This window comes from Geotrypetes seraphini, chromosome 6 (genome assembly GCF_902459505.1).
Source record: "Geotrypetes seraphini chromosome 6, aGeoSer1.1, whole genome shotgun sequence".
In the NCBI taxonomy this organism is placed as follows: Eukaryota; Metazoa; Chordata; class Amphibia; order Gymnophiona; family Dermophiidae; genus Geotrypetes; species Geotrypetes seraphini.
The window spans coordinates 81,408,114-81,421,366 of record NC_047089.1 but is presented as its reverse complement, the minus strand read 5'-3'; the positions used below and the strand labels follow the sequence as shown (position 1 = coordinate 81,421,366).

Here is a 13,253-nt window from a genome sequence, read left to right as displayed (position 1 = left end):
TACTTCAACTAATAGCCAATCTATCAATCAAATTGGGAAGGACTCCAGAAGACTGGAAGGTGACGAACGTTACTCCAATTTTCAAGAAAGTTTCGAGTGGTGATCCGGGAAACTACAGACCTGTGAGTCTGACCTTGGTACCGGCAAAGATGGTAGAGGCGCTGATAAAGGACCGCATCATTGAGCACCTTGACAGACATGATCTGATGAGGACCAGGCAGCATGGCTTCAGGTGGATAGATAAGGGTGATCCATTCAATATTGTGTATCTGGATTTTTAGACAAGTTTCCACATGAACGACTACTTCGAAAAATTGTGAGCCATGGAATCGAGGTTGAAATACTCACGTGGATTAAAAACTGGCTGGCGGATAGGAAACAGAGAGTGGAGGTAAATGGACAATACTCGGATGGAAAAGCATCACCAGTGGAGTGCCACAGGGTTCGTTGCTTGGACCCATGCTCTTCAACATATTTATAAATGATCTGGAAATTGGTACGATGAGTGAGGTTATTAAATTTGCAGACGATACAAAGTTATTCATAGTAGTGAAAACATAGGAGGATTACGAAGATCTGCAACGTGACATAATGGGACACAACATGGCAAATGAGGTTCAACGTGGACAAGTGTAAAGTGATGCATGCCGATAAACAAATATCTTATACACGAATACAGGATGTCCGAGGCGGTACTTGGAGAGACTCCCCAGGAAAGAGACTTGGGAATACTGGTCGACAAGTCGATGAAGCCATCTGTGCAATGTGCGGTGGTGGCGAAAAGGGCAAAAAGAATGCTAGGAATGATTAAGAAGGGGATCATGAACAGATTGGAGAAGGTTATCATGCCACTGTACTGGGCCATGGTATGCCCTCACCTGGAATACTGCGTTTAGCACTGGTCACCATACATGAAGAAGGACACGGTACTGCTCGAAAGGGTCCAGAGAAGAGCAACTAAAATGATTAAGGGGCTGAAGGAGTTGCCGTACAGCAAGAGATTAGAGAAACTGGGCCTCTTCTCCCTTGAAAAGAGGAGCCTGAGAGGGGACAAGGTAGAAACATTCAAGATACTGAAGGGAATAGGCTTTGTAGATAAAGGTAGGGAGAACGAGAAGGCACTTTCTAAAGTTAAAAGGAGATAGATTCTGTACAAACGTTCTTCTTCACCCAGAGAGTGGTGGAAAACTGGAACGCTCTTCCGGAGGCTATTATAGGGGAAAAAAAAGTTAGACAAGTGCCTATTGAACTGGAGCGTACACAGATAGGGCTGGTCTCAGTTAGGGCACTGCTCTCTGACCTAGGGGCCGCCGTGGGAGCAGACTGCTGGGTACGATGGACAACTGGTCTGACCCAGCAGCGGCAATTCTTATGTTCTCAATCCCAACATCCCTCCCCTCCGCCCCCCCCCCCAAAAAAAAAAAAAATCAGATTTGCCTATATTCTGTGTTCCAATAAGAAACAGAACAGTTAGAAGGCAAAAGGAAACTGGCAGGATGGTGGTATATTACTATAGAAAGTATTTAGATATTTTATAATTTTTAATTCATCTCTTTGTTTAGGGACAATTCTAGTAGGCAGCTCTTTAATTTAATTTAGTACTATACACATAAAGTACAGAAGCTGTTACTAATCTCATGGCATATATTTTTTTTTTTTTTGCATTCAGGTTATTAGAGTGAATTATACAGTTTTACAAATGGGATCAACTCTGAGTACACGGAAAGCCAACTCGGAATTTTGTTACTATGAAACAAATAGATATAATTAATTATGGTGTCAACCTCTCTAGAGAAGGCTGACAAGTGCTAACAGAGGTACAGAGCAAGGATGTTCTCTTTTGCCTTTTCCTGTACCGACAATTGTATCATTGTGTCCCTTTTCTTGTATTTTCACATTGTGCCTGCCAAAGGGAATAGCCTGGTGAAAAGCTTTCATATGCTGAAGGGCACGTGAAGGACGATTCCAAGAGTTGGTGGCTGCATTTATATGCCATTTGTATTTATTAATTTACAGAAAGCTAGCACTTATATGCATAAGTGTACACTTAACCACAAAAGTGTTAGAAGGGCAGCTAATCGTTTTTCTATAACAGCAACAATACAGGGTCATACAGTATTCTGCAAGGGGCCGATGAAAAGTTATCAGCCCAACCAAGAAGAGAATGTCATGGAGCCATGAAACATACGAGTTATTCCACACTTCTCTTTACACTTTTTGTTTCATTTCATATCATTGAAACGAAACATGTCAAGAAAAGTGTGGAATTTAAGTTTATGGCTCCACATCATTCTCTTCTTGGTTGGGCTGAGACCTTTTCAGCGGCCCCCTCATATTATAACTGAATCTGAGTGCTCAGAATCTGCTATATAATAAGCTCTCCCCACTCATCCTCAGGACACCTAAATAGAGGTGCACAGTTATAGAATCACCCCCTGTATGCAAATTGCAGAAATAAAGCCACATTTACAGAGCAATAATTTTCTGCTTCCAAAATATTATGCTGCCATGACTTCAATTTAATTTTGCACAATTGCATTTTGACAATATTATTAGACCCAGAAATTTCCATCTACCAGACCAATACCAGGAGCACCAGCTTATGAATGCATGCATTACAGAAGAGACAACATAAATCCCACAAGCAGCTTAATGCTTCTGTACTTGTCAGGGCCCTGTATGCACTTAAATAATATTTTCTTTTCTGATGTCTACCTTCAGTTTCATAGCATAGGGGTTTTATTTAATCTTTCCTTTCTATAACCCCCCACCACTCGGATGTTTAAAATTTGATCTTGACAAAGGTTCAGTTCATATGAATATTATAAACAGCTTTGGAGACCTCTTAGCACAAAATAGGGGATAATATTCCAGATTAACTTTACTTTGTAATGTCAACTGAGAGTACTGTCCCTTGGCTGAGGAAAGAAAGGTTTTTAAAACGAAGCTGGAAAATTTCTACAATGGAATTTTTCTGCTGTGCTGGCTTGCCATCTAAACTACATAATGTGAATTTGTTTTCCATTTGACTGAGGCAGGCCTGCTGTTAAGTGATTTCAGCAATTTGCTTGGTATAAATGCCAGTTGTCTCTGACTCACTGGGTGCCAGCAATATCTCAAAAATCTCCACCTAATGTCTGCTACAGTGCAGACCACTGAATAGGCACAACACAACCAGATGAAATCACCAGTCCTGCCTACTGAAAATCAATAAAATCCTATTGCTGCATTAAGAAGCTTATCCTCCCTCCTCTTATCAACAGGGGGCGCTCTACTGGGAATAACATCATTATCTCTTCAAACAAGCTTTAGATCCTGTCAGGAATTCTGCCATGTCTCTGGAATGCAGCAAGCAGATAAGATGGTGGAATTAATTAGCTGGAGGTCTTTCAATGTAAAAACTTGCTAGTGTATCAAAAACAAAACAGATTTCAGTCACAAGATAATATTGCTCTTCAAACTGCACTTTTAAAAAAGAAACAATAGAAACAAAAGGGAAAAAATGTATCATGAAACCATTGATCAAATGAATGGTGTAAGAATGATTCCAAACTGGCCATGTTCTGCAGCTGTCTTAAATTCCAAAGCCAATTATGGGCTAAATTCACTAAGCAAATTGATCGTGTGCCGATCGGTTTGTGATCCCTTTGCGACCCGATATTCCTCTGACCCGATTCACTAACCTCTGTGCCAATCTGATTCCAATCCGTGCATGCAAATGAGGGGGAACGGCATGCAAATGTAGGCAGGTAGCGATTCACTAAACAAAAAAAAAAAAAGAGGGACACCAACTGGGCTGACTGGTCAAAAATAAGTGACTGCTGAGAACTAATTTTGGTGTCCTTTCCGACTGCCCTGCTTCTCTGCTCTCTACCCCGATCTCCTGCTCTCTGCCTCTATCTCCTACCTGCCCTGATCTCCTGCTCTCTGCCCTGACTCTCCTGCCCTTCCCCGCAGTGCAAGCCTGTGGTTTTAACCTGCGGGTTTAAAATGGGTTAAAACCATGGGCTCAAAAGTGAAGTTAAAAGAAAAAAAAAAAAAAAATTGCTGCTTTTGTAAGCATGCGCAGACCATCTACAGGCAAAGAAGATGGTCTGTGCTTGCTTCAGGATTGCTCACTAGTGATCCGTGTGGTCCGATTGCCCCCATTTAAATACTGACCCTTTGTGGATCAGTCGGCCTGCCGTGGATCGAGCACGATCGGCAGGTTAGTGAATCTAGCCCATAATTACTGTCTTTTTTTCCTGTTTTCTTGTTTTCCTACATAATGGGGAAAAGAAAGGGAAGAGTGAGGCCTTATCCCTCCATGGCTCCCTGGTCCACTCCAGAAGCCATGACAGCCTTTGTTATCCACTGTGTCTTAAGAGAGGAGAGGATTGTGCCACTCAATATTCCTTCCCCTGAATACTAAGGCCCTCTTTTACTAAGGTGCGCTAACTGATTAGCGTGCACTAAACGCTAATGCGTGTATGTTAGTCTATGGACGTTTTAGCATTTAGCGCGTGCTAATTTGATTAGCATGCACTAATCGATTAGCACACGCCTTAGTAAAAGATGGTGACTGGGCTGTATTTGATTTTTTTAAGTGAAGAAATACGATCATGTGACTGACTTATCTTAAGTTACATTGGTTGCCAGTAAGGGCAAGAGTGCTATTTAAGTTTGCTTGTGTACTCTACAAGGTATTGAATGGATTGGCTCCCTCTTACCTCTTAGGTTAGAGTTCGCTGCCCATTCTTGAACTACCTGAAGAGTTAATAATTTCACTTTTCCTACAGTTCGGGGTATATCAAGGCCTAGTTATGTAGATAAGCTGCTCGCCTTTCAGGTGCCTCAGCATTGGGATGAATTAGCATGTTATTGTTTATCTCTTAGTTCTTATTTACACCATTCCCCCATTTATCAAGATGTGTTAATGGGTTTGTTTGTTTTTTTCTATCACCGGCTAAAAGTTCAGATACTCATAGATTTCATATTCCACATACAAATCCAGAGAGGGGAGAGGGGATTGGTATTTTTTTGTATTCATGTATAGTACATGTGTTTTTCAAGAATGTTATTGGTGAATAGTCTGTTACACTTACTGTAAGATGTGTTTTTATAAAATTAATAAACAATTTAAATAGGAAAAAGTTTTGGATTTTTTTCTCAAACAGAGAATACCCCAGATTCACCTCCTGCAAATGATAGAGTGCAGAAAGTTTTCCTTGTGTAGTCCCATGCAGGAAGATATGCCATATCAAAAGACAAAGCAACCCATTCTTTCTGCATCTAATCCATGTGTTTATTCAATTTACTCCTGCCTAATGGTTAAAGCGCAGGCTGAGAACCAGTGAACTCTGGTTCAAATTTCATTATGGCTCCTTGTAATCTTGGGCAAATTGCTTAACTCTATCATTTCAGGTACAAATTTAGATTATAAGTCCTCCAGGGACAGGAAAATAGTTGTTATACCTTGCCTTGTACTACAATGAAAAAAAGGTATGAACTAAATCCAAAATCCCATCTATTCATCTTCTACCAATATTTTCATTTTCCTTCTAGTGTTGAGGTGGGCAACCATGGTCATTGAGGGCCATAAGTCAATTGAATTTTCAATATTCCACAATTAATATGCATGGAATTGATTTACATACATGGTTTCCATTGCATACAAAAAAAAAAAAAGATCTCATGCATATTCATTGTGGAAATATTGAAAACCCAACTAGATTTTGGCCCTAAAGGATTGTGGTTGCCAGCTCCTATTCTAGAGAGTGTTACTCTTCTTAAGTTAAGAAATACATAAACATCACTGTACTGGAACAGACCAAAGGTTCATCAATCACACCATCCTTTCTTCAACAATGACCAATCCCGATAACAAATAGGATCACAAACAGTAAAGTAGATTTCCTGCTGCTTATCCCAAGAATAAGCAGTGAATTTCCCAGTAATAGCTTATAGACTTTTCTTTTAGGAACTTGTCCAAATTCTTTTTAAAATATACAAAGCTTTTACTATATTCTCTGGCAATGAATTCCAGAGCTTAATGACATGTTGAGTGAATAAATATTTTCTCCAATTTATTTTTTAATGCACAACTTAATATCTCCTAGTTCTTGTACTTTTGATAACATTAAGCAAGTGATTCACATCTACTCGTTCTACTCCACTCTTGATTTTATAGACTTCTATCCTATCTACCTTCACTCTTCTCAAAGTTGGAAAACCAACCTCTTTAGCCTTTCCTCATAGGGAAGTCATCCCATTCTCTTTATCATTTTGTTTGCTCTTCTCTGTAGCTTTTCTAATTCTTCTATATCTTTTTAGAGACACATAACCAGAATTTGAGGTGCAGCCCTGGACCATTCATGAAACTTGATGAAAGGATGTCTATTTTTAATCAGAAAATTGGACAATTAAAAAAATGAGTGACTCATACTAGATATCAAGATGTGTATTAAATATTTTGAGGGTTGAGTGCAACAATTGATCAAGAAAAATAGTTAATTCCAAGAAATGCAAGTTAAAGAATCACAGGGTTGGTCTTTGAATACAATGTGGACCCCCCTCTTGATAAATCCTTAGCCAATCTATAAATAACAGATGGGGGTAATTTTATAAAGTTGTTATAGTTTTGTTTTTTTAATAAATCTGGAAAATAAAATTTAGGGCTCCTTTTACTAAGCTGCACTAGCATTTTTAGCACATGCTGAATATTAGCATACACTAACCCCTGTGCTACGTGGAAAATACTAACACCAGCTCTAGGGAGGTGTTAGCGAATAGCACGCATGGCAATGTAGCGCAGTTTAGTAAAAGGAGCCCTTAATGTTAGGAATTATCAGGAAATGAATGGAAAATAATGATGAAAATGTTATAGTACCCTTGTATCGCTCTATGGTACAGCCATACCTTGAATACTGTGTGCAATTCTAGTTGCTGTATCTCAAAATAGATATCATGGAATTAGAAAAGGTACAGGGAAGGGAAACAAAAATGATAAAAGGTTAAAGTGGCTAGGGCTCTTCAGCTTGGAGAAGAGACAGCTCAGGGGTGATATGATACTTTACTTATTTCAATACTACTCTCCCAGGGGAACTCAGAATGGTTTACATGAATTTATTCAGGTACTTGAACATTTTTCCCTGTCTGTCCATATGAGCTCACAATCTATCTAATGTACCTGGGGCAATGGAGGGAATCAAGTGACTTGCCCAGGGTCACAAGGAGCAGTGTGGGTCTGAACCCACAGCCTCAGGGTGCTGAGGCTGTAGCTTTAACCACTGCATCACACTCTCCCCTCTAGCTGATAGAGGTCTATAAAATACTGAGTAGAGTCGAAAGGGTAGATATGAATCCCTTATTCACTATTTTCAAAAATACTAGGACTAGGAGGCATGCGATGAAGCTACTAACTACTAGATTTAAAACAAACTGGAGAAAAAATTTTATCACACAACGTATAATTAAACTCTGGAATTCATTGCCAGAGAATGTGGTGAAATCAGATAGCTTAGCGGGGGTTTAAAAAAGGCTTGGATAATTTCCTAAAAGAGAAGTCCATAACCCATTATTGAGATGGCATGGGGAAATCCACTGCTTATTCCTAGGATAAGCAGCATAAAATCTGTTTTACTACTTGGGATCCAGCTAGGTGCTTGGGACCTGGGTTGGCCACTGTTGGAAACAGGATACTGGGCTTGATGGACCTTCGGTCTCTCCCAGTATGGCAATTCTTGTGTTCTTATGACACAAGGAAAATACCTTTTCTAAAAGAGTATGGCCATTTTTAAAAAATTTTTTTTTTGCATATATGTACATATACTTAAGCAAACATGTGTACTTTTGAATGTGCCTTGTATAGACATTCCTAGAGACATACCCCCACTTTTACAAAACTGTTATAGCAGTTTCTAGTGCAGGGAGCCGCACTGAATGGCCCGTGACGCTCCCAACGCTCATAGGAACTCAATGAGCATTGGGAGCAGCGTGGGCCATTCAGCGTGGCTCCACATGATAGAAACTGCTATTGCAGTTTCGTCAAAGGAAGCCATAGTTTGGTTGGAATGGAGGTACAGTTGTGATACCAGAAGTAAAGAGAGTGGTCTTGTAGATCTGGAACAAGCTGCACGCCTCATTGTTCGTGCTTCAAAATTAACACATCACACCGATACTTTGAGATCTCCATTGGCTGCCAATTGGCATGCAGGTTGAGTTTAAAGTTCTTTGTTTGATATTCAAGGTGCTTCAGCTTAACTGTCTGTCAAGTGTTCGTACTCTTCTGCAGTGGAATTGTCCTTCACGTGAGTTACGGTCTTCTGAGAAAATTTGTTTAAAGGTTACGTCATTGGCAGTGGTGAGACTTACGGGGAACCATAAGTCAATGTTTTCTGTCCAGGGCCCAATGCTGTGGATGCCATGCTCTTGCACAAATTCAACATGCTTTTGAATTTCAGATTAGGGCTGAAAACTTTGCTGTTTGAGCCATGTGAACGCTTGAGTTGCTCTGTTCTTGTTTATACCGTTTTTGTCTTGCTGATTTGTGTTTGTTTATAGCATTGGTTCCCAACCCTGTCCTGAAGGACCACCAGGCCAATCAGGTTTTCAGGATAGCTCTAATGAATATGCATGGAGTGGATTGCATGCCTGAAACCTCCATTAGATGCAAATCTCTCTCATGCATATTCATTAGGGCTATCCTGAAAAACTGATTGGCCTGGTGGTCCTTCAGGACAGGGTTGGGAACCACTGGTTTATAGTATTTAGTGTATTTTGTATGTTATTTTTTTCCCTACCTAGATTTGTGGATAGGCGGGTTAAAAATGATTTTAATTAAATAAATAAGATATATCAATAATATCCTTTATTTCAAAACTTAAAATTCCCTTAAAAAAATGCCCAACATGGGCCATGTTTCACTATGTTCAATGTATTTTGCTGCAGCTGTGAAGAGAGAACAAACAAACTGTTTTGCTAAGTACTGGCATATTTGGTAAGGAGTGTGTGCCATTCACACTCTTCCTAGTGTGTATTACACATGATGTAGCCCATGAACGGGCAAATTGCATCCCACTATGATGGGGTATATGTCCCATCATGTGAAAGAGTGCTTCCTCGAGGTAGGGGTACCTCAGAGTTTAACTCTTCCAAGAGTTTCCTAAAGGATAGGTGATAGGTAACCGGGGAAACAGGGAATAGCCAGGTCAACCTAATTCCTAATGGGGTGGTTCTAGTCATAGTACAAGACTAGGTGGGTGATGTTAGGAACCAGATACCCCTATTTCCTCAGAGTGTTGCTTTTCCCAATAGTAGGGAACACTGGATGACATTGACATTGGATTTGATTAACTGATTTGCATCCTAATTTGCATATAAGTGACTTGCAGAGAAAAAGGTTGATTTATAAAGAAAAGAGACTCTTAAAAACTTGAACTAGACTCCTAAAAGGGAGCAGAGATTTAGTTGGGACCCCCTCATCCCTTACGGACATTTTGAGGAGTCAAAAGGGATCTTAACCTGAACTGAAAAGGTGGCTGATTAATGGACTCCCAGCAGAAATGAACATAGTTTGGAGATCTTGCCAACAAGGACTCCTGGACGACCCTTCAGGGGAAGAATGCTGGCTTAGTGCCTAACCCTCAGTAAGCCTACAACTCTGAGCAAGTTCAGACAGGCTAGGGGTGGTGAAAGGACAATTGGCCTACAGCCTCGGGTAGGCAGTGAAAGGTCACTCAGCCTATTGCCTTGTGTAGGCAGTGCCAGTAGTGTGACACCCACACTGGTTATTTTTAAGGGCATTTTGGAGTTTGAATAAAATATTTTATTGATACATTCATTTGGGATCTGTTCCACATGGAGGGGCATTTTCAATAGGACATCTAAGTCTGAGTTTGAACATTTTAGGAAAGACGTCCAGAATTCCAGTAGAGAAAATGTCCATTCTCAAAACAGCACGACACCTATATTTTTTGAAAAAGAGCCCCTTTCTGTGTGTGTGGTAGACTTGTGATATACATGTATATTTTATATACTGTATACCTGCATATATATTGTAGTTATATATATAGATTATGAGTAAGCATATATCACCTTTAGAAAAAGTATAAATGTAGGTGTCAGGATTTTTGTACATGCCCCCAGATTCTTTAAATGGTGCCCAGATTTGTATTCACAAATTTGAGTGCACACCCTAGATTGGTATGCAAGTTAATTGAATAACAAGCCCTTAACTATCAATAATTGGGTGATAACAACCAATTATTGATGTTAACTGGCACGTATTAAAATTTGTGCTCACATCTGTTTGTGCACTATCCTGTAAAGCATGGCATGTAATTCTACTAGCATATAACTTAAAAAAATATATCAATAGCAATGTCAGTGGCATTCTGAAAAGTTTAGTTATAGAATACTGCCTCAGAATTCCTAACTTGGGTGCCAACAAACATAAGTCTGGCATCTAAATTTACCTCCTCTTTTACGAAACTGTGATAGAAGTTTCTAGCATGGGGAGCTGCGCTGAATGGCCCGTGTGGCTCCCGACGCTCATAGGAACCCGATGAGTGTCGGGAGCAGTGCAGGCCATTCAGCGCGGCTCCCTGCACTAGAAACTGCTATCGCAGTTTTGTAAAAGAGGGGATTAGGCACATAAATCAGCATTAACGGCCTCTTTTACAAAGTCGCGCTTGCGGCTGCCGCACGGTAACAGCCCCAAAGCCCTTTAAATCTCTATGGACTACGTGGCTGTTAGCGCAGCACAGCCATTAGTGTGGCTTTGTAAAAGAGGCCGTAAGTGTTATGTATATGTGTAGTCTTTTTATTCTATTTTGTAAACCACATAGAACTTAAGGGCATTGCGGTATAGAAATACATTTATATGTTATGTTATGCTACTGTATATGAAGCACCCACCTTTTATAAATAGCACATAGAATCAAAATTTTTGTTGCATATTTTTTAGTATTATTTATAGAATCTCCCCTATAGATACAGTACTTAGGTTGCTTTTATTAAAAAAAAGTTAAAATAGACACTTTCTTGGACTTCACACATAGGCATCCTATTATAAACAACTAAATTCCAGGAGTTCAATCAGTTAATACCTGTGCATTTACAACCTCCTACCAAGCTTCAAAACAGGATTAGATATCATGAAAAATAATTTAAATAATTAGATATCATGAAAAATAATATAAATTATAATGTGATGTACTCAGACCCACAATCAAAAAAGCTACAGAATTAACAAAGGTTGCTTTGGGACCATCATAGGAACTTCACAGGCCCTATGCTGCCCAACAATCTCTAAACATTTAAACTTCAATGAAAAATATATGTTTCCACTTATCTGAGAAGATATTTCCAGGCGGCTGAATCTTCATTCAAATCTATTTGCTATCTGTCATGCAGCCACCTAAAAGAGGCCAATCCATCAAGAACTGGGGATAGAGGGGTAACCTAATGGCTATAGCAGCAGACAACAAACTAGAGGGTCCAAATTCAAATCCCACAGTGGTTCCATGGATTCTGATTCAACTTCCGTAGTAGCACCTTGTAACCCTGGGCAAACTGCTGAACCCCCACCACTACCATCACCACCTCCACCTCCACCATCCTGAGATAACTGGGCACAGCACAGGCAACATAAAGCCTGCCATGAAAATCTCCAAACTCATGGCAGTTCCCCACAAGTTATTCACAGCTTGGTACTTCTATGCAGAGGGAAATGCTATATATACCATACTCATAAGTTTTATACCTTCCCCCCACCCTTTTATAAAGCCATGTTAGGCTTTTTTTATCACCAGCTGTGGCAGTATTAGCTCCAACACACATAGGAATTATATGAGCGTCGTAGCTTATACCGCCACGGCCAACAATAAAAAAGTCTAACGGGGCTTCGTATAAAGGGGGAATAGAATGCCCCCCCTTGTTCCAGTGCCATTCTGATCTGGAAATGTGTTCCATGTAACAAGTCCCCTAAAACTCCTATCCCACCCACTGCATCGCGGCCAAGCAAGAAAAGCAATGGATGACACAAATTTGGAACCGTCCCCTCCCTTGCACCCTGTGCAGTTATACTGCTCTCACATAGCTTGCTACCAGCCTTGTTCTAATAGTATATATAATTGAGTCCATTGTAAGCTCAATAGAATTGCTGTAAAGGAAATCACTGTGATCAAAACCCTAAGAAAATTATGGAGAATGGAGAGGTTTTGATCACCTGGGAGAGTCTCATTCTGACTGGTAAAAAGATGGATAGAAGAAAACCAGATATAGTATAAAGGAGAAAAACACTTGAATGGCACTGAACACAGAGATGTCAGATCCAAGCAATTATTCTGTTAATCGGGTAGATAGAAAGAAGATCCTTGAATATCAAGCAATAAAGAGACCAAGAAAATGTGGCAGAAAGAAGCAGACATACTCCCTATTGTACTGGAGTCCCTGGCTTAATTAAAAGCAATTTCCAAATATACTTTGACAGACTGCCTACGTGTTACATTGTATGAACTCCAAAATATAGTTCTCTTTGGAATGATGCAAATACAGCACTATGATGAGCATTAGCTGTAAATTTGAGAGACTTGAGATCATACTCTATATATGCTGAATTTGGAATGACGTTCATTACTGTCCTAGTACAGTATGCATAAAACTAACCCACTTGGAATAACATTAGAAGGCAAACTGGATGTCACCCAAACACTGGTCACAAAGGTCAGGTAATATAAAGCCCTTGGGTCATTCTCATGTAAACTTAACAAAGATAGTCATAATCTAACTTCATTTTTTTCTTGGATCAGAGTAGCTGTTAGAAAACTTCACCAAATATATTTTAGTAATTTTCATTTTCTCTGTGTCACACATGAAAGCACTCCCATTTATCCCAGGGTTTCCTTGGTCTAAATGAGTGCACCCAAGTCAGCCCCCACCTACAATATGCCCAGAATCCTCCCTTAACCACATTTACTTACTGGTAGGCGCCCTGGAGTCGACGTCTACCTTGAAGTGGTAGATGCCTACTGAGTTAAGCGCCTATAATTAATGTTTAAAATCATTTTTGTTTTTAATGGTGCTTTCGATTAACAGAGCTGATTGAATTACTTAAGAAAATTGTTAAGCAATGTTTATAGAATCTAGGCCTATGTTCCCATTGGTATCCTCTGATTGCCTGTATTAGGCACACACTTATAGAATTACCCCCTATGGATTAGATTCAGTAAGGAGCGCTGAAAAAAAAGTGTGTGGATAACTGTTCTATAAAG

General features: G+C 39.8%; 1 protein-coding gene across 1 annotated transcript in view; it reads right to left on the bottom strand.

Moving 5' to 3' along the window:
- PCDH9 (protocadherin 9) overlaps positions 1 to 13,253 on the bottom strand; it is a 2,276,722-nt gene that overhangs the window by 1,081,280 nt on the left and 1,182,189 nt on the right. The gene's annotated exons all lie outside the window — the stretch shown is intronic.